This window comes from Erpetoichthys calabaricus, chromosome 7, assembly GCF_900747795.2.
Source record: "Erpetoichthys calabaricus chromosome 7, fErpCal1.3, whole genome shotgun sequence".
Lineage (NCBI taxonomy): Eukaryota > Metazoa > Chordata > Cladistia > Polypteriformes > Polypteridae > Erpetoichthys > Erpetoichthys calabaricus.
The window spans coordinates 102,014,824-102,038,712 of NC_041400.2; the positions used below are offsets into that span (position 1 = coordinate 102,014,824).

A 23,889-nucleotide genomic window follows, 5' to 3' on the forward strand; every position below is an offset into this window, starting at 1 on the left:
CTATATCGTCGGGAAGATGGGCACACTGAACAGTTCATTTCTGAAACCAGATGTGGAAGAGTTCAACAGTGATTAAGTTAAATTAATTCTGGGACAAGGCGTTTTCATGATAGATTACTCTCAGGTTCTCTTCCAATGAAATACATGTTTAACTCGAAATCATAAATCTTGGCCGTTTCATATTACGCAGCCACCTTTAGCGGGACGCCAGTTAAGGATATATTCACTTACTCATCCACTTTCACATATTTAACTACCACCAAATACTCAGTCGTTACATATTTTAAGCAGCTTCTTTAGAAATCGTTCACTTTATGGATGTGAAGTTTTGGAGTTATAGAAGGTGTTGCATAGTGAAGAAGTGTTAAAGAAGGCTAATTGCGTAGCTCTAGCAATATGGGTTCGAATACGGACCTGTACTGTTAGCGCGTGCTTCTTCTATCAAAGGTTGTGTAGGCTTACTTTACACACCCCAAAGACGCCGTGGAATTTTCGCTTTTCATTTTCAGAAAGTAATATTGACCAGTTTTTCTGATGTTGTTTTGCAAGACTGCCAATTACTTCAAGAAGCAGTGAAATTTCAATCAGTAGCGTAATATAAATGTAAATCGTTGAATTTCGTGCACTTGCTGGAATCGTATGTCATCAGCACATCAACTAAACTAACTCAATAAATAAGAAAAGGGGAAGAAAACAAAAGCTGTCATCCGTTCTTAAATTTTGCTGCAGTTTCGTATTGTTTCTTTTCCAGTAACTGACCAGTGAATTGACCAGGCATCTCGTGGCGCTTATTGGTCCGGAGTGCGCTGAGATCACCACAACTGGCTGAGGAGCGAGTCAAATCCCCCCCTTTTTTTCTTTCCCACAGCCACTGTTATGTGATCAATGCAGACAGACCGTGCATCCCGAAGTGTTCACACAATCTGCAACACCGGACCACCGATTAACCAAGTTTTAAGGCTCAGCCCCTGATGGCTGTGTAAGGATCGGAGGGAATATTTTATGCATTTGCTTATATACTGTCTCTTTTATTTGGACATTATAAACAGCAAGTACACTGGATTTTCAAGAAATTAAAACGTGGGATTCATGAACTTCCAGAGAGTATTCCAACTTTGCTAGCAAGGTAAACAAACGCTTTTCTAAAATTAACTCGTTATTTGCTATTTTGTTTGGTCAGGGCTTTAGGCACTTTAGAAGTTGTCTAATTTTACCTTATTAGATACAACTGGATAATAAAATTAATAAAATGCAAGGTCTTGTCATGCAGTTCTGTACATAACGGACTGCTTTCCCAATTTTTTTCACATAAAATTGAATTTACTCACAAAACCTTTAAGTGTTTGTTCGTGGCTTCTTTTCCCCAGTTGCTTAACTCCTAGGAAACATTGACACTTGTTTTTCTTCTCGTATTATTTACACCATTGACACACATAAAGAACACTCTTGATTTATGGTAATGTTAAGGAGAGTTGTCGCTTTAAACTCTGCTTGAAGTTATACGCTGTGTGTCAAGGTTTGCTGTTTCTAAACGTTTTTCTTTTTGCCTTTGGCTTTTAAAACTTTTCTGCAAGCATTCTACTTTACCTATTAGAGAGACTGGTTTGCCCAACTTATATTTTTGTCGGTAAACAGATTTACGCAGATTTGTACAGATTTCGTGACTTGTAGGATCATTTGTGTTATGCATATATTTATCGGATGTGTTAGCATAGCCGTCTTTTAATTATTGAGAACTGTTTGCATTTAAACTTTACGCAGTTTGCTGAAGTTGGAGAGGTACAGTTTTAGTATATTTGTAATACTGAAACTTTTCCAGTTTTAGTATATTTTTATGTTAAAATTTGGCCAGGTCATAACAGAGAAATGCGCACTTGTTCACCCGAATGCCAGTAGCTCAAGGAATGCTGTGCACCGTGGGAATAACTGGTTTAATTTGTAAAATGGACGCATCTCCGGTGGGAGGCTTCGTTCTGGACACCCCCAACCATAAGGCATTACGTTTTGCGTTTTCATCCATCTGTTATCTAGAAGAGCTTATTTGAGAGATCAGCATCGGGCACGATACAGCATAGGTCGGGACGCCATTTGCAGATTTCCAATATATAATGCTTTAATTATTATGGATATCAAAAAAGCTGTTAGATAATTAATGATTAAGTGGTACGATCACCTAAAAAAAGGTGTCCGCTAAGACTTTGAAATTAGGTGTATTAATAGTATGAGAGCTTATACAAATTTCAATAGGAATTTAAAGTGGCAGTTTGCGGCAATAACAAGACTTTAACCAATTGAATAAATGTATACATTTAAAATATTTGAAAATGACTTTAGCTGACTATTCAGAGAAAGTGACTGATTATCTAGCAGACACCCTGACTCATAAGGTCATAATACTTTGCAGTTGTTTACATATTTTTACTTTCTGTGCTACCTGCATCTAAGACAGGTTGAAATCTCTATCTATCTAAGTAATAAATTTAGACCTCAGCGTTCACATTTGCAGTGCACCATCTAATGGAATGTTTTTTGTATTGCATGGAGTAATAAAATACATTGCATTTATTATTCCAACAGATGGCACATCACAAACATTTGCAGTACTTAAATGCATTAAAATGTTTGTGATGCACCATCTGTTACAATGACAGTGACAAAGCAACCGGACAAATACATCAATGTTTATCCTTTTATTAAGGTGAATAGTTAGTGTTGTACAATGAATAGTTATCCCAATTCCTGAATCTTTGTTTTCTAGTGCAGGTTGGCAGAGCCTGTCTTGACATTGCTGCATATGGATTAGCACATGCAGACAAGAATTTCACTCTGTACACGTGACTGACCTTATTAGTAGATGGTTATATCCAAGCAGAATTATTCTAGTTGTTCAGTTCAAAGACAGATTCACAAGGATAGCTGCCAGCCATCAAGCATGGAAATGCACAAGCAGTTGGACCAGTGTGCAGACACTGTGCTGTCGTGGCCTAGGCTCTAAACTGTAATCCAAATATTTGCCAGTTTACTTCCCCCAGAAATATCTATAAACAGCTGTAAAGTATCCCAACCTGGATAAAGGTGTCTGCTAAATATATAATACACTTTCTGAATACATTTGTGTCTTCTTTGCCTCCTGTGCAGCAATAGTGAGGTGCACAATATGATGTTTCATGATAGCCTGGCTTTATTAGTCTGGGTTGTGAATTTGTCGTTACATGGAATTAACATGAAGTTAAATATGGAAAGGATGATAAACAACAAAGCAAAAGAAAAAAAGTCTTTTTGCAGTGAATATATACTGTATATAATTCCCATTTTGGTGATGGGGTGCCACAGCGACTGTGTGGTTGACATAACTACCTCATAACCCCAAGGATCTGGGATTGAATCCCAGCTACTTGAAATAATGAATTGAATTTTAAACAAAATGGATTGTAGAGTATTTGTTTATTTGACATTGTGACTGTCAATCAGCCACGAAGGCCCCATATTTTAAATGATGTGTGACTTTTGTTGGTATACACTCTTAAAAATAATCTTTTTATAATTGCACTTTACTGAGTTGCGTAGTTCATCGAGGAACCATTGCTTGACAAACAACTGTTTCAACCTTGAAAGGGTTCTTTGCGTAAGAAATTGGTTCTTTGGGCTTTGAAAAGGTTCGTAATATTTGGGCAAAACAGAAATCTATGACTTTTAGTTAGGTAGCTTAACAGGATACTAATAGATAAGAAAACCCGACCTGGCCTGTGTTAATGCATGACGCAAGATTCCTTTTAAAGTAATGAACCACTGGTATTTCACAAATCTGTTCTCTTAGCTGTGGAAACTTTTATAGATCTGAATAAATAAATAAATGTTATTTTCTGGGACCTTCATATGGATGGTTCTTTTGGGAACCAAGAATGGGTTTCCCATGGCTTTGCTCTGAAGAACCATTTTGGCACCTTTTTTTTAAGATTGTAGTTTGCTGGTTAAACCTGAGCTGCACCTGTCTTTGTTTCATCCAAATGTGAAGTTTCAGAGATGAACATGGAAATAAAATGACTGGAAAACTCTATACTATAAAAAATAAAATGTTATATTTACGATAAAATAACTGGCAGCTGTGGTTACCAGAATTTGACTGTGAAAAGAAGGTGACAATATTTTTAGGTTTATGGTATAACTTTATAGTAAATAACTCTTTTTTTCTTTACAACACATTACAATAGAAGTGAATGTTTAACCATAACCTGAAATCCATGCACTGTAATAAATATGCCAATCGTTAAACCATTAGAACATGTTGTCAGGATCAAATACCAGTACACAGTCTGCATTAGTAAAGTAACAATAACCAATAGCAATCGTGTTGTATTATGCATTGAAAAGAATCCATTGTTTAAGGAAATGATGACACATTGTCTGATGAAGAAGTAAAGTTTGCTTTGGTGGTGACCTAAAGGTGTGCCAGCTTATCAAATACAACCCACCATGTATCAGCTTCCATAACCTCAAAAAACCTTCAGCACTCAGGGAAACATAAGTCTGCTAACTTTGTTTAAATTTTTTCCCTACTGTGCAAAGGTATGCGGTTCACCAGGAACAATATGGTAAAAGGGGGCGTTTCCTTATGCAAATATCATAACTTCGGTGTTACTGAAACAGCGCTTTACATTTTACAGTTGTTTACCTTCGCTATTTAACAGTTTTACACTGTAAAATTAACAGTGTTTTTTCAGTGTAACCATAATATAAAAGTAAATGGTATATAGCATATTTTGAAGGTAGAAAAATATCGATTTTACAGAATTTGACTGTAAAAAATAGTGAAATGTATTGTTTAAAATATACAGGTAATTTTCAGTACAACATAAGGTAACTTTTCTTTTTTTAGAAAAGGTATTTTAATTTCACCATTCACAGTATTTTTACCGTTAAATTTACTGACATTTTTTACAGTGTACTGTTAAACCTAATATTTAAGGGCCTGTAATTTTACACAATATTTACAGACTCTAGAAGATTAAAAAGAAAAGAGTTCAATCCATTACCACAGTCAGCTGATTTTAAAAAAGGCGCTTGAAGGCATTTAATGACTTTGATAGAAGAATTTCCACTGCTTTTGACTGCAGCATGATGGATTTGTGTACTGCTTCACTTTCCAGACACAGACTGCAGTGGCAGCCTTTGTATCAGAGCAGCTTTAACAAAGCAGCTTCACAAATAAGCCATTATACATGGTTGGCTTACCTCAGTGTCTTGCTAAAAAAAAGAAAACAACATAATATGTGACTGACTTTATCACAGAATGATAAGTGGCTATAACATCTCTGCAAGGTGACATTTAAAAGCCTAGGTTATGAGCATTAACAACTAGATATGGAATTTCCTGATGTAAAGAGGTTTGCTCTCCTCATCCTTGCAATCATTTGTCAGAGATTCCTTTATGAAAATGTAGCCAAGCACGGCGATATTAAAACCTTTTATTGTAGCATCATCAGAGCTGTATGCTCATCTTGTGCATAAGTGCATATACAATATGAACTGTAGGGGATGCTCATGGGCAAATCCTGAACCTAAACACAAACAACCAAGACAAAAATAATATAGATAACTAGTTTTAATGATAACACTGGTCAACAAACATTTTGCTACTGGGAGTCATTCACCTTTATTTTAACAGGTTTCACTTGCTGACTCCAAATCTGAAAACCGTCTTCGTCCAGCACATCCCGTTTTCTACTTATGATGTTCCAGGTCTTGGACAACTAGGTTGACTGGACAGTAAAGGTGGATAACCATTTTGATAAATACCAGTAATTCCACTAGGGATGCCATTGAGATAAAAGAATTTGCCACACATTACTAACAGCTGTGAGTTGTTTACCTTGTCATTAATAAATTTATTTAAAAATTATTAATTTTTAATTAGCAGAAAAAAATATTTGTTACTGATTACCAGGTCTTATATGACTCTAAAGCATAATGACACAACTCAGACATGACAGTGCAGTAGGTAGAGGTTTTACTGTTAAATATAACATTGCATTTCAGGACATTTTGTTCGTTAGATTCACCATTACTTTCAAAATTTTGTCAAGGTGATGGACAGAAACGGTGATGCTTTTCAGCATTTAAGAAATAAGTTTGGTCTAGAGAAAGTGAAGCCAAAATTAAGGAAGGTGTTTTTATTGTCCCTGAAATCCGTGAACTGATGCTTGACAATGAGTTCAAAAGGGAACTGAAGCCCACTGAGTCAGCAGCATGGGAAGCATTTGTGCAGGTTGTTCAGAATTTTCTTGGCAGTCACAGAGCAGAGAATAATGCTGAGCTTGTGGAGAACCTGCTGAAAGCGTATCAGCTTATGGGAGCCAGAATGTCAGTAAAGATTAATTTTTTACATTCTCATCTCGACTTTTTTCCACCAAACCTGGGTGATGTCAGCGATGAGTATAGGGAAAGATTTCATCAAGATATAAAGGTGATGGAAAACTGATATTGGGGAAAATTCACTCCGAGCATGATGGGTGACTACTGTTGGTTCTTGCAAAGAGAGACGGATGTGCAGTACAAGCACAAAAGAGAGTGCCTGTAGCATTTTTGGGCACGCTGACCTCACTTTTATATTGAGGTAAATTGACCTAAATATGCTTTAACGTGTCTCTGGTATCGTCTTCTGGTTTGTTTTCAGAATAAACACATCAAAACAATTTTAGTGGGACATAGTCCACACTCCAGATATCGTGTTGATATATGATATTGATATTCAAAAGTGTCAAAACGTCAATGATGTATATTTCAAAAACCTGACGTGCTAGCTTAATTCTGAATTCATGTATGAAATCAGTGTAAAAAACTTAATAAAGAGCTGCTCTAAAGTTCCCAGTAGCAAACAAAAAATATTTTTTGTAGACCAGTGTAATAGATAAATCAGTTAGGACTGGCAATGAAGCAAGCATAGACACTAGGTAAAATAATAAAAATCTAAAGCCTGTAAGTCCTATCTAAACAGATTGAGCGCATGGCTACCAGCAAATATATCGACCTGTCTCTTTGCAAATCATCCTTAATAATCATTACGCCTACCACTCAGGCATTCCTTACTCCTTCTCCCTCCACATTACTAGTCAAGTCCTGGTCATCTCCCCCTACCACCAACTTTTAAACCATAGTTTACAATTACTTCTGGGCACCATGCAGTAATACTGTGTTCATAAGTCACATGAGTTTTCGAAGTTCCCTCTTGTAATGTTTCACCTTCCTACTTCATTAAGATAAGAACAGATTTTGGAAAGAAATTCAAAGTTGCTGTAAATTTGGTACATAGTCCACACAAAAAATAATGAACTGTAAACTTTATTTTTTCATAAGAGTAAATGAGGTGCATCAAAATTAGATGTGTTGCTATTAGAAATAACTAACCAAAAAATCATATTCATAGCTGACAAGTTAATTTTTTTATATATTATTAACTCAGGTGAAAGGTCAGTGTTATATCACAACTTAAAAAAATTAGGCAGCATTGTTTTCTCTGAATTGTCCAACTCAGAGCTTCCAATTCATAAAAGAGCTGACTGAGGAAACTTGCATAGCATGTGAATTCAGTACAAAGTTTCCAGTGTCAAACCATTTGCACCATTCCCTCCCCTCACTGCAGAGAAGTATCAGTGAAGCCCAGATTACCTGTTGTTATGAGGTTACTGTTTAATAACTCTTACTTCTTCTATCTATATGAAATTATGTCATTTGAAACTCTTATTTGGGTTATTTTTTGGTCAAGGAATCAGTCTCTTTAAATTCCTTGCTATAATGTATAGTTTGGAACTATCTCCACTGCCATCTTGTTTACTATGGACATCGCTATTCTGTGTACTCATTATTTAGGGTGCTATCCTGGTGCTGGGGGAGGAGTTATCAAGGTTTTGACTCTGATATTAACTTGCAATGAGGTCACCCTTTGCTGCACTTCTGCATCAGTCTTTGAAAAATTCCTCCCTGTGCATGTGTTTTTATTTCTCAACAAACATTTTTGACATCCTGACCTTTATTTTTGCTTAACGTTTTGATTTTGTCACCAGATCTTTCGATCTCCCAGTTTCTGACAAATGTCTAGGTCTTGATCACATCTAATCTCATATTCAGCTTCTCTAAAGCTTTACAGTTGCTGTGATTCACTAATCCCAAATGGCCTAAGAGATGTGAGGCCTTCAGATATAGCCAGGGCACCGGGCCTGAGTCCCACCAACCTGCCAAGAGGACGTGCATCAAAAGGCACTCTAGCACCCACTTGAATGCTTGGCTTGGACATACACCAGGCTAAAATGTGCTTAACTCTTAAACTTCAAAAACATAGTTTGAAATGTCCCAAAATACTCTCAAAATGCCCCACTAGATAAAAAAAATAACCCCGGGCTAGTGTAGAAAAAAAAAACTCTTTGTAAAATGGAAATTTATGCACAAAGCAGGAAAACTATAAGAAAAGGCTCAAAAGAGAAAATGTGGCACAAAGGAGTTGCCTAAGGACAATCCTTGGTTAAAAAAAAAGGCCCAATGCAAGATCCAGAAATCACGAGCCAAAGACAAAACAGTGTAATATAAAAAAAAACTCATTTAATTCAAACAATAAGCAATAGCAAAAAGGAGACACTCCCCATCCAACAAGTGCATACAGGGACTGACACTCCCCTGAGCCTTTATAGTGGTGGGAGCAGTCCCTCAATGGAGATTGACAGGTGTCCCCACCTCTTGGGGAACCTCCCACCACACACAACGGATATGGCAAAAAAATGATGCACACACAGAAACCAAACAATTAACAAAAGTGATAAAAATATACAGTATAATTATATTAAGAATAAACATATACAACAATAATAATTAAATAAAAAGGTATAAAAACAGAATTTAAGCATAATTCAGGGCAAACCCTGGCTTATACATAATAGCAATAAGCAGAGTGCATATCCTCCTTTGCTAATATTTGTTGCTCTCTAATGGTTTTGGGAAGCAAATTAATAGGTGTTAGGAGTCACATATTGTAAGTATCTGAAGAATATTATGGAAGAATGGAAAGACTAGGAGATGGTATTGAAGTCAGGTACAAAAATGGGTCAAAACTGGGAGTTCAAAAAATAACTGGGCAGCCAGAAATCACAGGGCAAGATGTTAATCAGAAGTTGTGGTAAAAAAGGCAAAAACAAAGCTACTACTAAGGCCTACTTGGAAAGTAAGTTAACTATTCTGCATGAAACAAGACATTGTTTTCCACCGATGGATAATGCAAACCGTCACTGATATAAATTTATAACATAACAAATCTTACAACTGCGATGGCTAGGTCACATGATGTGACTTAACACCATTGCAGAAACAAATAAAACTAAAATGTTAGTGAAATTAAACTTTTCCAAAACTAGTACAAGTGAAAGCTATCAAAAACCAAATCTATTTTTGTATAGCACTCTTCATTGAGTGCCGGAACAGCGCACTGTGACAAGTTTTCAGGTAAAATCTATGTATACATTTTACAAATTATTAAATATAGAATTAGTAAACAATGATTTGAAAACCCAGCGAATAGCGCATTGTAGTAGTCAATCTTACTAGTAATAAATGCATCAATTAATTTCACAGTATCTTGCATATTTAGAAAAGTTTCTTTTTATAAAATGTTTACGATGGAAAAACATGTTTTAGGCATTTTTGTAATGTATGTTTTAAAAGACATGCTAATTTTAGAAATAACACCGAAATTGCTGCTGATTCAGTAAAACTAATAGTGATTCCAACTAATTTAAAAAGTGACAAAATATTGTTGCAGTCTGCAACATTCCCCCCAACAAATGTCTATATGCCAATATTGTAACAAATAAATTGAAATATTACAATATGGTTCTCTTAGTTAAGAACTTTTGTGATGGTAGTGCCTACCACTAGTTGCATATGATTGTGCTCCCTTTTACTTCTTTATTGTACCTGAAAAAATATCTGCTGTACACAAATTACAAAAAAATTTTACAAAAAATGTAAATAGTATGAGGAGTTACAATGTTGTCCACTCATTCATGGCCTAACAGTATATAAAACTGAAAAGTGATTGTTTATTATGTTAGACTAGGTGACACGGTGGCATAGTCATTAGTTTTGCTGTCTTAAAGCCCAGGAGACAAAGGTTTAAATCTCAGACTAAGGATTGTCTGTAGTGAGCCTGCATGTAGTCCTGCAGTTTTCCTATCACATCCTAAAAATGCATGTGTTAAGTGAACTAGTGGCTCTAAATTGCTTCTTCTGTGCAATGCTGCTGTAACTGATCCTGGAACCTGTAACATGGAACACATTTCATAGCACATGAATGCCCTAAAAATGAATTCCTTTAGCCTTTTGATTTTAATAATCCATATGTTGCTGAGCCTTCTGGCCTATAGACTCTTATTTCTGGTTCAAGATGAAACCAGCTGCTTAATTTCCTTGTTTTTAATAATGTAACTATTGTTATTGTTATTATTATTATATATTTGACTGAGCCTTTATCCAAGGTGACTTACAAGATCAAGATGTATTACAGTGTTTACAGATTTTGAAGCCAAGGTCGGTTAAGTGATTTTCGCAGGGTTACCCACTCAGAAGCAGTAATGTTCTAATTTAAAGTCCAACATCTTATCCACTACATTGTGTGCACTTGATGATAATGATGACCTTAATCTGGGTCCACAGATACCTGACTCTGTCAGATCCACTGGTTGCCTCCCAATGTACTGCAGATTACTTGTTAGGTTTAGAAAATTTGTCATCATTAAAAAGTTGTTGCTGCAGATTGAGATGATCAATTGTGTATCAGTGGGGTGCAGAAAATTGTCTCATTGCTGACATTTAGATTGCTGGAGTCAGGATTTTCTGGACAAATTCTTCCTCTGCAAATCCTTTTGAAGCTTAGTTGTTGCTTTGTTTCATTTGTATTAAAAGTTAAAGGCATTGTGCTTGCCTCTTCACATTCCCAGTGGTTTTTGTTGTCAGTTTAAGCAGCATGACTGTGAGGAAATCAAAAAGAGGTGTCCCATTTAATACAAACCAAGCATGACGTTAATGTGGTGACCAATCATTAAAAATCTCAGCACCTTTTAAAACTTTCAGAGTCTTGTTGTGCACTTCCAATGAATGTGCTACTGTGGTCAAAATAGAGCAGCATGACTTGGCTCGGTTTCAGTTCCACAAAATAATAATCATTTGGAAAACTTTTGGATAGGGAGACAGTATGAATTTCAAGCAAAATAAAAGCTTATCTCCATGTTCTGGCTCATATAGCAGATCATCAGCAGAAATTGAAGAAAGCCTAGCACAAAATATAAGACAACTAAAATTTTAAATCAGACAATAATCACTGGGTATATTATCTCTATATTATACTGTAGGTGTATCATCCTTGGGTGAAAACAAATGTAATGTGTAGCTCTCAGCTTGAGCTACTGTAGTGAGCTAAGTGGATTTAACAGTTAATGATAGGGCTCATGCCTTGATATGTTCCTGGATGTACAAATTAGAGATTAACTCTAGAAGCAGACATTCCTATTTCTAGAACTCTAAAGTACGTTTGTCGTCATTTGTTTCAGTTGCTTTTGGGTGTGGTGGCTTTCTCGGCTGTGGGCAATAAAACACTATATTATTCCTTTCGATAATTAGAGCTCTAGCAAAGGAAAGGGTTTAGAATGTTGGTTGGTGGAGGAAAATAAAGCTAAAATGTTTTATAGCAGCTGGCTTCACTTATATGAATGTGAGCATTTCTTTATTCTGTATATACCCATGGATGTATAATGTGAGATATGCTATGGATATAAATATATATATATATATATATATATATATATATATATATATATATATATATATATATATATATATATATATATATATATATAAAATATAGATAGATATATATATATAGATATATAGATGTATATAGTTATAGATATAGATCATATTTTACACAATGTCCAAGAACAGAAAGACACTCATTTGTGTTTTATCCCCCAACATGCAGAATATTGTGAAATACTCTGTATTCAGTAAATAGACAGTGGTCATGAACTGGTTTGCTGCCTCACAGCTCCAGGAGATATGGTTCAAACCACAACCCAGTCTATCTTTGGAGAGGTTGCTTGTTTTCCCCAGCTCAGTATGTGTTTTTCTCCAGGTACTTCCCATATTATTCTCAGATCCTAAAACCACACATATAAATTAAAACTGGAAATGAATGAGTGTGGGGGTGTAAATGAATGTGCCCTGTGAAGGACTGGCAGCCCACCTAAGGACATATTTTGCCCTGCATCCTATATGGCCTGTAATGGTTCCATGTCTCACAACCTCAGATTAGATTAAGCAAGTCATAAATAGAACAAAGGATGGAGAGATGTTGTATATATTAATTCATATATCATATATTGATGAGGTAGGGTTCGGAAAGTGTGGGTAATAATGTCTTATTTATTATGTGCATGTCCTTCTTTTTAAGCCTGCATATGCTGGGTTCATATCCAAATGTTTTTTAATGGCGTTTTCATTGGATAGCCATGTTTCAGCCAGTTCTCTGGCACTTTTAGTATTAGCCTTGAATTTTACTTGCATTGAATCCCATTTCAATGTGTGTCTGGTCGAACGTGTATGTGTGTAAATTAGAAACCATGGGTCCTTTCTTCTGACTGCATTGGAATGTTCCTGTATATGTGTGGCAAGTGTTTCTGATGTTTGTCCCACATATACATCGAGCATGAATCTGAACCCCACCTCATCATTCCCTTCACCCCCAAATCCACCTACCCTCCCCTCCTTATTTGCTATACATTGCCCTGGATTCCTGTAAGTCTAATAATTTTCCCCTGGTGATAATTCCTGATAGGAGTTGAAAGCATAGGCATTATCTACATAAAAAACTGTTTAAGATACATGATTCATTTGCTCCCTTTGTGGATTCCCAGCTACAAATACATACAGTCATATGAAAAAGTTTGGGAACCCCTCTTAATTCTTTGGATTTTTGGGAACCCCTCTTAATTCTTTGGATTTTTGTTTGTCATTGGCTGAGCTTTCTAAGTAGCAACTTCCTTTTAATATATGACATGCCTTATGGAAACAGTAGTATTTCAGCAGTGACATTAATTTTATTGGATTAACAGAAAATATGCAATATGCATCATAACAAAATTAGACAGGTGCATAAATTTGGGCACCCCAACAGAGATATTATATCAATAGTTAGTTGAGCCTCCTTTTGTAAATATAACAGCCTAGAGGCCTCCTATAGCCTTTGATGAGTGTTTGGATTCTGGATGGAGGTATTTTTGAGCATTCTTCCACACAAAATCTCTCCAGTCAGTTAAATTTGATGGCTGCCGAGCATGGACAGCCTGCTTCAAATCATCCCATAGATTTTCGATGATATTCAAGTCAGGGGACTGTGACAGCCATTCCAAAACATTGTACTTCTCCCTCTGCATGAATGCCTTTGTAGATTTCGAACTGTGTTTTGGGTCATTGTCTTGTTGGAATATCCAACCTCTGCGTAACTTCAACTTTGTGACTGATGCTTGAACATTATCCTGAAGTATTTGTTGATATTGGATTGAATTCATCTGACCCTCGACTTTAACAAGGGCCCCAGTCCCTGAACTAGCCACACAGCCCCACAGCATGATGGAACCTCCACCAAATTTGACAGTAGGTAGCAGGTGTTTTTCTTGGAATGCAGTGTTCTTCTTCCACCATGCAAAGTGCTTTTTGTTTTGACCAAATAACTCAATTTTTGTCTCATCAGTCCAAAGTACTTTGTTCCAAAATGAATCTGGCTTGTCTAAATGAGCATTTGCATACAACTAGCGACTCTGTTTGTGGCGTGAGTGCAGAAAGGGCTTCTTTCTCATCACCCTGCCATACAGATGTTCTTTGTGCAAATTGAACTGAATTGTAGAATGATGTACAGATACACCATCTGCAGCAAGATGTTCTTGCAGGTCTTTGGAGGTGATCTGCGGGTTGTCTGTAACCATTCTCACAATCCTGAGCATATGCTGCTCCTGTATTTTTCTTGGCCTGCCAGACCAGGTTTTAACAGCAACTGTGCCTGTGGCCTTCCATTTCCTGATTACATTCCTTACAGTTGAAACTGACAGTTTAAACTTCTGAGATAGCTTTTTGTAGCCTTCCCCTAAGTCATGATACTGAAGATCTTTGTTTTCAGATCTTTTGAGAGTTGCTTTGAGGATCCCATGCTGTCACTCTTCAGAGGAGGAGAGTCAAAGGGAAACACAACTTGCAATTGACCACCTTAAATACCTTTTCTCATGATTGGACACACCTGTCTATGAAGTTCAAGGCTTAACGAGCTAATCCAACCAATTTGGTGTTGCAAGTAATCAGTATTGAGCAGTTACATGCATTCAAATCAGCAAAATTACAAGGGAACCCAAATTTTTGCACAGCCAGTTTTTCACATGTGATTTAATTTCATACACCTAAATACTGCTTGACGAAAAACTTTGTTCGGAAAACACCCCAGTACTCAGATGTTCCTAGGAAATGAAAGACATACCACTGTTATCTTTTTTGTTGAAAGTAGAATAAATTATTATGCAGGCTGAGACTTGTTCAAACATTTTCATATGACTGTATATATCATACTGTATATGTATATATATATATATATATATATTATTTAGCACATGCAAGTACAAATTTCAGCATGCTCTGTACATGTGACAATAGTTACAAAATAAATACATGGCATAGAAGCAACTGTGGATGCCTTATGATTTAATTGTAATTTGATAATTATAGGTGCAACAATGCCTAAGGCCAACAATAGAAACTCTGGAGAGACAACTCAGGATTTACAGATGGAAGAAGCTCACTCATAAGAGAAAAATAGGCCACAAGATGAGAGCTAACAGAGTAAGAGAGAGATAGATGGACAGAAAATGAAGAAGGTAGTTTTTATGGTAGATGAAAGGGTGAGCTACCATACTTAGCAGAGAGTTATCCCTATAGAGGTTGCAGAGAGGCTGCAGGATTTTATTTTCTGTTCTGATTACTTTACCACTCCTCTGTGTTAACAACAAATATATCATTTTACATATTTTGGTTAATCTGTGCTGTTCCAGGTTACAAGAGCTGGTATGAGAGAGCCTCCTCTTGTTCACAATATATAACTCACTCTAGCCATAATTGGATTAAGTGTGTTCAGTAGATGTATTTAAGTGGAAATCTGTTTGATATGGAAAAATGAATATTATAATACCATAACATGACCTTCTGTCACCTGTTCTGTGCAGTTTAAGACTGAAGAGGAGCCAAGGCCCATTATTATTTTTAAAGCCAAACTCAGGTCAGAAGTAAATTGGCCCAAAGGAAATCCCAGAAGGTACTTAACGTTGCCTAAGCAGCAATACTGCCACTGCGCCATTTGCAAAAACTAGAGGCCAAACTGAGTTTAGAGTTGAAAAGTAAATTGAAACAAGGGTTCATTGGCTGAAGGAACAGGCCATAGTCATGTAACAGAGAGAGAGAGAGAGACTGGTTGGGATAGAGAAATAGTGAATGAGAGCAAGAGAGAAAGAGATGGATGTTAAGAAAAATGATTTTTGTATTACTTGGCAGGTGAGTAAGTTGGTGCCTACCCCAAACAGTAAACATGAGTTTGAGATGTTTCAACAAAGGTGCAGTTGTGCAGCAGTTTTTTTTTTTGTGTGTGATGTCTTTTACTTTTATTTACAATTTTGCAATAAACACCCCTCTTTTTTTATACAGTTCCTTTGGTCTCTTTGGTATCATTCTGGGTATGGAGATATACTGTATGTATTGTCATGATCAACAGACACGTAATAAGTAAGAAAAAAGATGTATATGATATGTACAGCATGAATCTAGATTTTTATCATTAAAAGGAGAAGAAAAGCAAAAGTAGCATGTGGTTTAAAATTCTAGACAGCCCGTATCAGTGACCCGAAAAAGAAGAGTAAAGTGCACAACTGCATAGAATTAACAAGAGCTTATTTCACCTCTTGACTGAGTACCTGCCTATGTTAACTAACCACTAAAGAATTTTAAACACCATAGTATAAAGATAAGCTGAATTAAACAAACAAATAAGGGAACACAAAATCATGTTAAAAAATGTATAGGAAAAGGTGTACAGTGTGCACAGACACAGATGGATAATACTGCTTCAAAATCTGAAGCAAAAGTAGATCAAAAACAGAGTCTGACAGTTATGTCTAACCATATGTCCAGGTCTGTTTCTATAGTGTCACAAAATGGCTGCCAAGACCACATGAGTACACCCTGTGATGTCACGATATGGTATCAAGTTTGGATTCCTGGAAACAATGAGAGATAGCCAGTAAGCAAACAAAAAACAGAACTAAGTAAAATAAGTTATAAAGTACACACAAAATCACAACATATCTTTTTCTGGCAGTGGAACTTGATACTGACCTATTAAACTTTATATCTATATCTATATCTAGACATTGGATAGAAATATCTTCACTTTAACTTGAGAACTTTGTATGAGTATAATCCAGAACAATTAACTGTAAAAGAATAAAATTGTGGGTAAAAAAAATAGAACAAAAAGGACTTGTTAGCTGTTGGTGAATAAAGAAAGACAAACTGCGGTGGGTTGGCACCCTGCCTGGGATTGGTTCCTGCCTTGTGCCCTGTGTTGGCTGGGATTGGCTCCAGCAGACCCCCGTGACCCTGTGTTCGGATTCAGCGGGTTGGAAAATGGATGGATGGAACTTAGTGTGATATTCTGGATGTGACCTTCACATTGCTGTGCTTGAAGTTTGATCTTCCCTTAATGTGTCATTTGGGAAAAGGTACTTGCTGTTGAGTCTGCACAACAATGTTACCTTGAATTGGTTTGGTGAATAAAACTTAACTTTAGCCACTGACGAAACAGAAATACTAAACTAAACAAATTTTTAGCTGCTCATGGCTAGCTTGACCATGATAGTATATAAAACCCCTTTCATTGTATCTGTCTGTAACACCATCATATGCCAACACCATCATGTGAAACATTAATTTCCATCATCTCTTCTTGTTTTGATAAGACAATTTCCTATTATCTCTTCCTTTACAATCAACAAAGTAATTCCAATGGACAAAACTTTGAACATGCTGAAATTAATCTCAGCAAGCATATTTGAACATGAATACTATGTGGCAAGTGGAAACTCCCCTAAATGCCACTGTGGTTAGATACTCTTGCATTTGTTTAGAGATTTTGAAATTGTTTATTTCAGAATTGCTTTCCTTACAGAACAGCCAGCCCCTCACTAAATGAATGGTTGTATTTAGCAAGATCACAAGACATTCAAAGTCCACCAAAAGTAAAAGCTGAGATGCAATATTGCTGGACTCTTGTATTTGCTATTGGGTATATTTACAGGTGCTTTAAAGTGCTCATATAGATGCATGTTAAAAAATAGGGAATCCATACTTCATTTATGAAAATGTGTAAAATAATTTAATTATAGTAGTCTTCTTAAGAAGTTATCATGATATAGGCATAACACTAACAGTTTGTATGGCTGTTGTGTTGGGACAATAAAGTGGAAATGAGCTCATGGAAGAAAAGACTATATTACTGTTATACAGTAGCATTATTTAAACTATCGCTGCACTTTGCTGGCAATTTAGTATTTTAATTCTTTGTAATACGGCACTGTCAATAATGTAGTTTTTGTAATTTTGAAATACATTTTGGATTTTGTTTTGTACAATTTTATTTCTCTGGTTAAAAGTTATTAAATGTGTAATATTTTTGATGTTATCACTGTTTTGCGGAGCAGATGGAAAGTAAAGGGACTAAAGGAATAAACATGTGTCAAAGCCTAGCTGACTTCTAACTGATCTTTTCACCAAATCAAAAGCAAAACTTTAAATTGTAGTCAAAGTTTATGCCAAAATTAGTCTTTAAAGAGAATAATTAAGGAAAGCAAAGGTACACGTAAAGTTCACTGTCGTTATTCAAATCTCAGAAGAACCAAAATGTCGGCAGTGACCTGTGATGCTGTTGTGATGATGACATCATGCATTGCACATTATCAAGCCAGTTGCATAGTAATGTGGTGGCAACACAAAATGACAGTGCCCATGAAAATCAAGATGGCATTGGAAAAAGATGTAAGTCATTTTAAGCTACTTATATATAACTTTAAATTAGAAAGGAATGTTGAAAATGAGTTCAGCAAACTCAGAAAACCATATGAACTATGATTTTATGCACAGTAATTCAAATTTAAATAAAAAATGAAACATAATCATACCAATGCAAAATCATAACAAATGGCACACCAGTTTGCTTATTTTTGCTTTTTGTTCTCTGACCACCATTTTGGCACTATTAAGATATACAGCAGCCATATTGTTAGTGATTGTTGGGGCCGATTCTGGTCTTGTCATAATGTGTGACTAAGACTGACTGAGGGTGTGAACAGATTTAGGTTTATTGAATAATTTTATTAGATTTTAACATAACCCATCCATGAGGCTCACACTGGTAAGGGATGCTCACGTGTGGGCGTTCACTAATTTAAGTTCAAGTTAATTACCCAGTGGTGTGATAATGCACAGGTTCCAGCTGCGAGGCAAAGTGAATAAAACGGGGATAGGTTAGCGCAGGAAGAGAGAGGAGACAAAGGAGGTAAAGGAGAAATGAAAAGATAAAGGATTGGATGATTGTTCGTCAGGAGGATAGTTGTGGAGATTTTTCAGTGGACAGGAGAGGGCATGCAGTGTTGATGCTGTTGAGCTTTTAAGAAGTAGTAGTGCCGATGGTTGGTTCTGGACGTTCTAGGGAGTGGCAGGATCAAGTCTGTTGAGCAAATAAAGTAGAGCAGACAAGAATAAAAAAAGGCCACTAGGACTTTGTGCAGAGATGGGATGATCTGAAGCATGGCAGCTAGGGGCGGACTGGCCATTAGGGCATTTGGGCAATGCCTGGTGGGCCGCGGTCTCTGGTCTGGTCATGGGCTGGTCGTTTCATGAAATAAATTTTATGTACTGGTTACTGTTTTACATTAAGATTAATTTTCTAAACTACTAAACATTATCTGTCTGGGACTGTGATTTATATAGTCCTATATTAGATATACCGTATTACGTCATGAAGTTGGTTTAGTTGTCAGTACACAACATTGCAGTGAAAAATTTGGTCAAAACTGCCTTTTGCTGATTTCTGTTTCAATACTGCTATAATTTGGTTAGCATATAAATTATTGCAATTCATTTTATCTCATATCTAGTATTTAAATTCTTTGGTACTAATAATAGTTTAGATTATGTATTATTCATTTCATTGTTCTCTGGTTGTCGGCGTGAGGGATAATTAGTGGTTTTCAGCTGCGATTATTAGTATGATGAAATAAAGTTATAAAGCACAGGATAGGAATTTTTCATATTAGGACGGAACATTTATAGTTTATCGTTAAGTTAATGAAACATTTCAATCATGTGAGGTTTTCGTTATAACCTTGCTTATAATTTATTTCATTGTAAATGAGCAGCTACTAGCCTACTAGGGTACTGGCACTTGGACATAACATTGACATTTTACCGTGTTACTAAATTTTATTTTTAATTAAATTTTATTCCTAAGCATGCCGTCAAATTTTAAGTTGTGTCTAAACAACAGTGTACAGATTAAGTTTGGCAACAGTTTAGATAGAGTTCATATCATAGGCTCAAAGCAAGTAGCGAGCTGCGTACTCATCACAAATTTTAAGAAAATTACAATGAATAATGGGCTGAGTGGGTCGACCTCGTCACCTCACTTATTGAAGGATGTCCAGGCCAGTTTTGAGACCCAGTCTACTCCTGATGGCAGCATCCCTGGGGTAAGTGCATACACAGAGAGGGGCAGCAGCTCTGAAACTGGCAATGGCAACTGGAAGTGGTGCAGTTTGTGTCTGTGTTGATCGGTGGAGTTGGCAGACAGGGGATGTGTCAGGCTGCACTAAGGGGATCCAAGTAGATGTCCAGGCAAAGGGAATACCACCTGTTGGATTTTAAAGAGTTTATTTGCACCTTTAATCACTTTATGGCACAGTTTTAAAGAAGATATGCAGATATAATTATTTATTGAACTATAGTTATTGATTTATTTAAAGGCACTCTTTTGCACTTTGCACACTTCCATTATCTTGATTTTATTTAATTCTGCTATACTATTTAGCTCTGTTATGCTATATATGAACAATACAACCTTGCTTGTCTGCTTCACTTGCCCAGTATCACTCTATTCATGAATATTGATGTTCTGGGAGACAGGAGATGCCAAGGCTGTGTGTCATGGCATTGTTACAACAAAATTTGAGATGGTGGTGTAGTAACTCCTTTGTCCAAGTTTATTTATAAAACTTTGTAAAAATAAGCTCAGGAAAGGCCTTTTTTTTTAGATCGTTGAACTATTGCCTGGCTTTTCTGACTAGGAGTTTGATTTTGTGGTGTGGGTTTTGACAATCAGTTTTGATTGACTTCCCCGTATTTGGCCTTCTGCTCTTTTCTGGCAATGATTCTTGACTTTGCTTTACCCATTTGCATCTGCTGGTCATTCAAAAATGACTACTTTTTACTCTCATGTATTTCTTTTCCTGAATAATGACAATTGAGATGTACTGCCTTAAACCACACAGGCTAATTCATCGATGGAGCTTTTCACCCCTTTGCGCCCTGTGGTCTGTATTTAGAAATAACCAGTACAACTGTTTTTGATTACTTGTCAGTAACACTGCATACAGAAAGACTCCTGGAAGGTGACTATGTTGACAACATTTTTCATTGATGACATTTTTCAAACAGTAACAGACTGTACTCAAAGTAGGGGGTTACAAAGCAGGCTTTGGTGGAAAGCAAGATACTAGAATAAAGCACATCCAATTTTAATCCCATGTTTTGTTCTTTTAAGTCATCTAGCTATATTACATCTGTGTATAGTTTGTACTGTAAGGTGAATATTTCTTTAATTCTGAGATATAATCTATCCTATTTTTGATTTTTAAAATAATTCCCCATTCAAAATTGGTTTTAAAGAGGTAATTTATTTTTTAGCAACAGTTGATCTGTTACAGCAGAAGACAGCACAAGACTTTATTCCTAGAATTAACAGTATATAATTTTTTCTTCCATGTACATGTAGTTATTTCAATCTATTTTTTTTAAAAGGTACTTCTAATAAAAAATACCTAAATATAGTTTAATAAGTGTAGCTTGTACTTTAGCTAATTGCAAAATTGGCGTTTTACTAATTTTCTGCCTCCATTTGGCAGTTTGTAAAAATTTCAGCTGCCCTGCAATTAAAGTAACGTTAGTCCTCTGAAGAGTGTCACTTAAATCTTTCTGGTTGTGCATATGCTTACTTTTATTTATCTGAACAGATGTTCAATTATAGGGACTTTTGCCTGTTTAATCTTACCAAAGCAGAAGAGAAACTGCAGGTTAAGCCTGTAAATGTTTTAGAAGCCACAAACCACAGTGGGAGTGACTGGAATTATCAAGAAGCTAACTTTTGTTAGGGAGTACAACACAAAATTAGTAGCTGATGGAAGTTAATATGAATAATAACGTGCAATCAAAATTGTCCATGAAAACCCTTTTCCATTTTTATAAAAGGAGAGGTCTAATGTGTTCACAGAAAAATAAAATAGTTTTTATTAATGTACATTAATACTGTATTATGAACTGAATGTAAACCTAAGAAAATGGCTTGAATGTTTGGTGAGGAAAATAATTAAAGGGAAATTCGAAAGTAACGGTGGGACCAACATTATTATTTTTTCTCTGAATATTGGGTGTCATTTAATGAAAATGCTGCATTTATAATAAGACTATAGAGTGCTGGGCTTATAAGTGAAAATGTGCTCTCTTAGATGTTGAAATTTATAACAATAAACTGATGGTAACACTGTGCTTTGTGCTGCTGCCTTATGAATCTGATGTCCTGGGTTTGAAAGCCATGATGATCTAAGCGGAGGTGGCAGATTTTCTCTGGGTCTATATTTTCTCTCACATTCACAAAGGTTGAAGGTTGAAGGCTGAAGTCATAGTAATTGTAATACGGTGACTTTGGCCCCAGGATGTGAGATGTATGCACTGCTGTACTTCTGTTCTCACTATTCTTTAGTTGAGATTTTCCAACTAGTGCTGTAGCAGTAAGGAGTATATTGGGTATTTTTGTTTTCTATTAAAGAAAATAAAGGTGCAGCAATTTGTGGAAATCACGTACTCATATAATCGGAAATTCTAAATTGGCATAGAGGGTGTAAGTGGGCCCTATGATGGACTGGCACCCTGCCAAGGCCTGACGCCTACCTTCTAACCGATGCTGCTGAGATTGGCTTTGGTCATCTGTCACCCTGAATTGAATGAAGCAAATTTGACATTCTTACATTATGTGCAAATTGGAATATGAAAATGTATTCTCTTGAAATAACATGACCGGTCACAGTGCCGGTCAAAACTCACTTAGAGCTCTAAGCAGGGTTGACAGACATTGCCCCTCATTGTCCATAGTGGGTAGTTGGTATGACAACCTGTGAGGGTGGTATCCTGCAGTGTCCAAAGCATGTGCAATAGCAAAAACATCATAAATGTATGCATATATCACAGAGCATAGCAAGCACTTGTCCATTGGTGTACATCAGAGTTTGACCACTTTCCCCTTGAGTTTACTTTCATTAATGTTGCCCACTCATTATCCTCATAGTCTGACAACTGGGTGGGACACGTACCATCAGAAACACAAATCAGGCCCTAGTGTTTACATACTACAGACAGTATTATCATACTTTTATGACCTAGGGGTGAGGTCCCTCTCTGTGTCTGGAGTGCCCACCGCTTAACTTTTATAAATGACATCCCTCAGATAACGGCACCTTAGGCAGCCACCTATGTCACCTAATGGATTGACCAAATTTGTTTGTTCATCTTAAAAGATGGGTTACTTATTTATTTAAAATTTTCAGGTTTGTAGTTTTATTGGAGCTCCAGGCATTCTCCACACGAGACATATTCAAGATGCTGTTGGAAAAATTATGATCAGTGTAAAGGAGGTAAGAATCAAGTGAGTATGAAGGGAGGGTTAAATAACGAATTTGCTGTAGTTAAATACACAAAATGGACAGAGGATCTACAGGTGAACCACTTCACATCTGAACATTTATGACAATAGGCTGTGCAAAAGTGAAATTAAAGGTAGGATCACAAAGGCTAAGGTCCTTTCAGCTAGTAAATTGTTAGCTGCTCCAAAAAAGAAATGGATATCATGCTGAAGAATAAGATCAGCAGGACTGTGTGAAGTGCTTGATGGAAGCCGAGACAGAAGAGAGAGAGAAGCTGGCTAGAAGTGAAGTGTGGAGGCAATTAAATGGTAGACCATAGGTCATAAATGAAAGTTTGGAGCAAAATAAAACAAAATGGCTAGAATATTTTAAAACAAGTCATAAAATGTACACATGGTGTAACATTCTGGTGTGTACAGCAACCAAGTTAACTGATATGAGAATTGGAGCATTTCACATTTTTTATTAAATATTTTTTAACGATGAATCATAATTAAAAATAATAGCAATAATAGACTATATTAAGTACATGCTTTTAAACAGTACTTTACACTGGAGTTAAAAACAAAGTACAAATAGGCTTATGGTGGCTTAAAGATCAATGTGTGTTAAGTGGTGGGAGGTCTGTGACTAACTGTTATTCAATTTTCTTAAACTTAACATTTTTGAAAGTATACCAAATAGAGTAGTATCCAGTAATTAGCAAAAGAAAAATAACTACTAATACACAAATGACCAATGCTAGCATAAAATCACTATCAATATTACTATGCAAAAGGAGAAACAAATTGAAATT

The 23,889-nt window shown here is 36.1% G+C and overlaps 1 protein-coding gene across 2 annotated transcripts in view; it reads left to right on the top strand.

The window, feature by feature from the left end:
• The first annotated feature begins 869 nt into the window (after positions 1–869).
• megf10 (multiple EGF-like-domains 10) overlaps positions 870–23,889 on the top strand; it is a 270,730-nt gene continuing 247,710 nt past the window's right edge. For both annotated transcript variants that reach the window (XM_028805234.2, XM_051929641.1), the window contains exon 1: positions 870–1,126. The gene's annotated coding sequence lies outside the window, so the exon portion shown is untranslated. The remainder of the gene's footprint in view (positions 1,127–23,889) is intronic.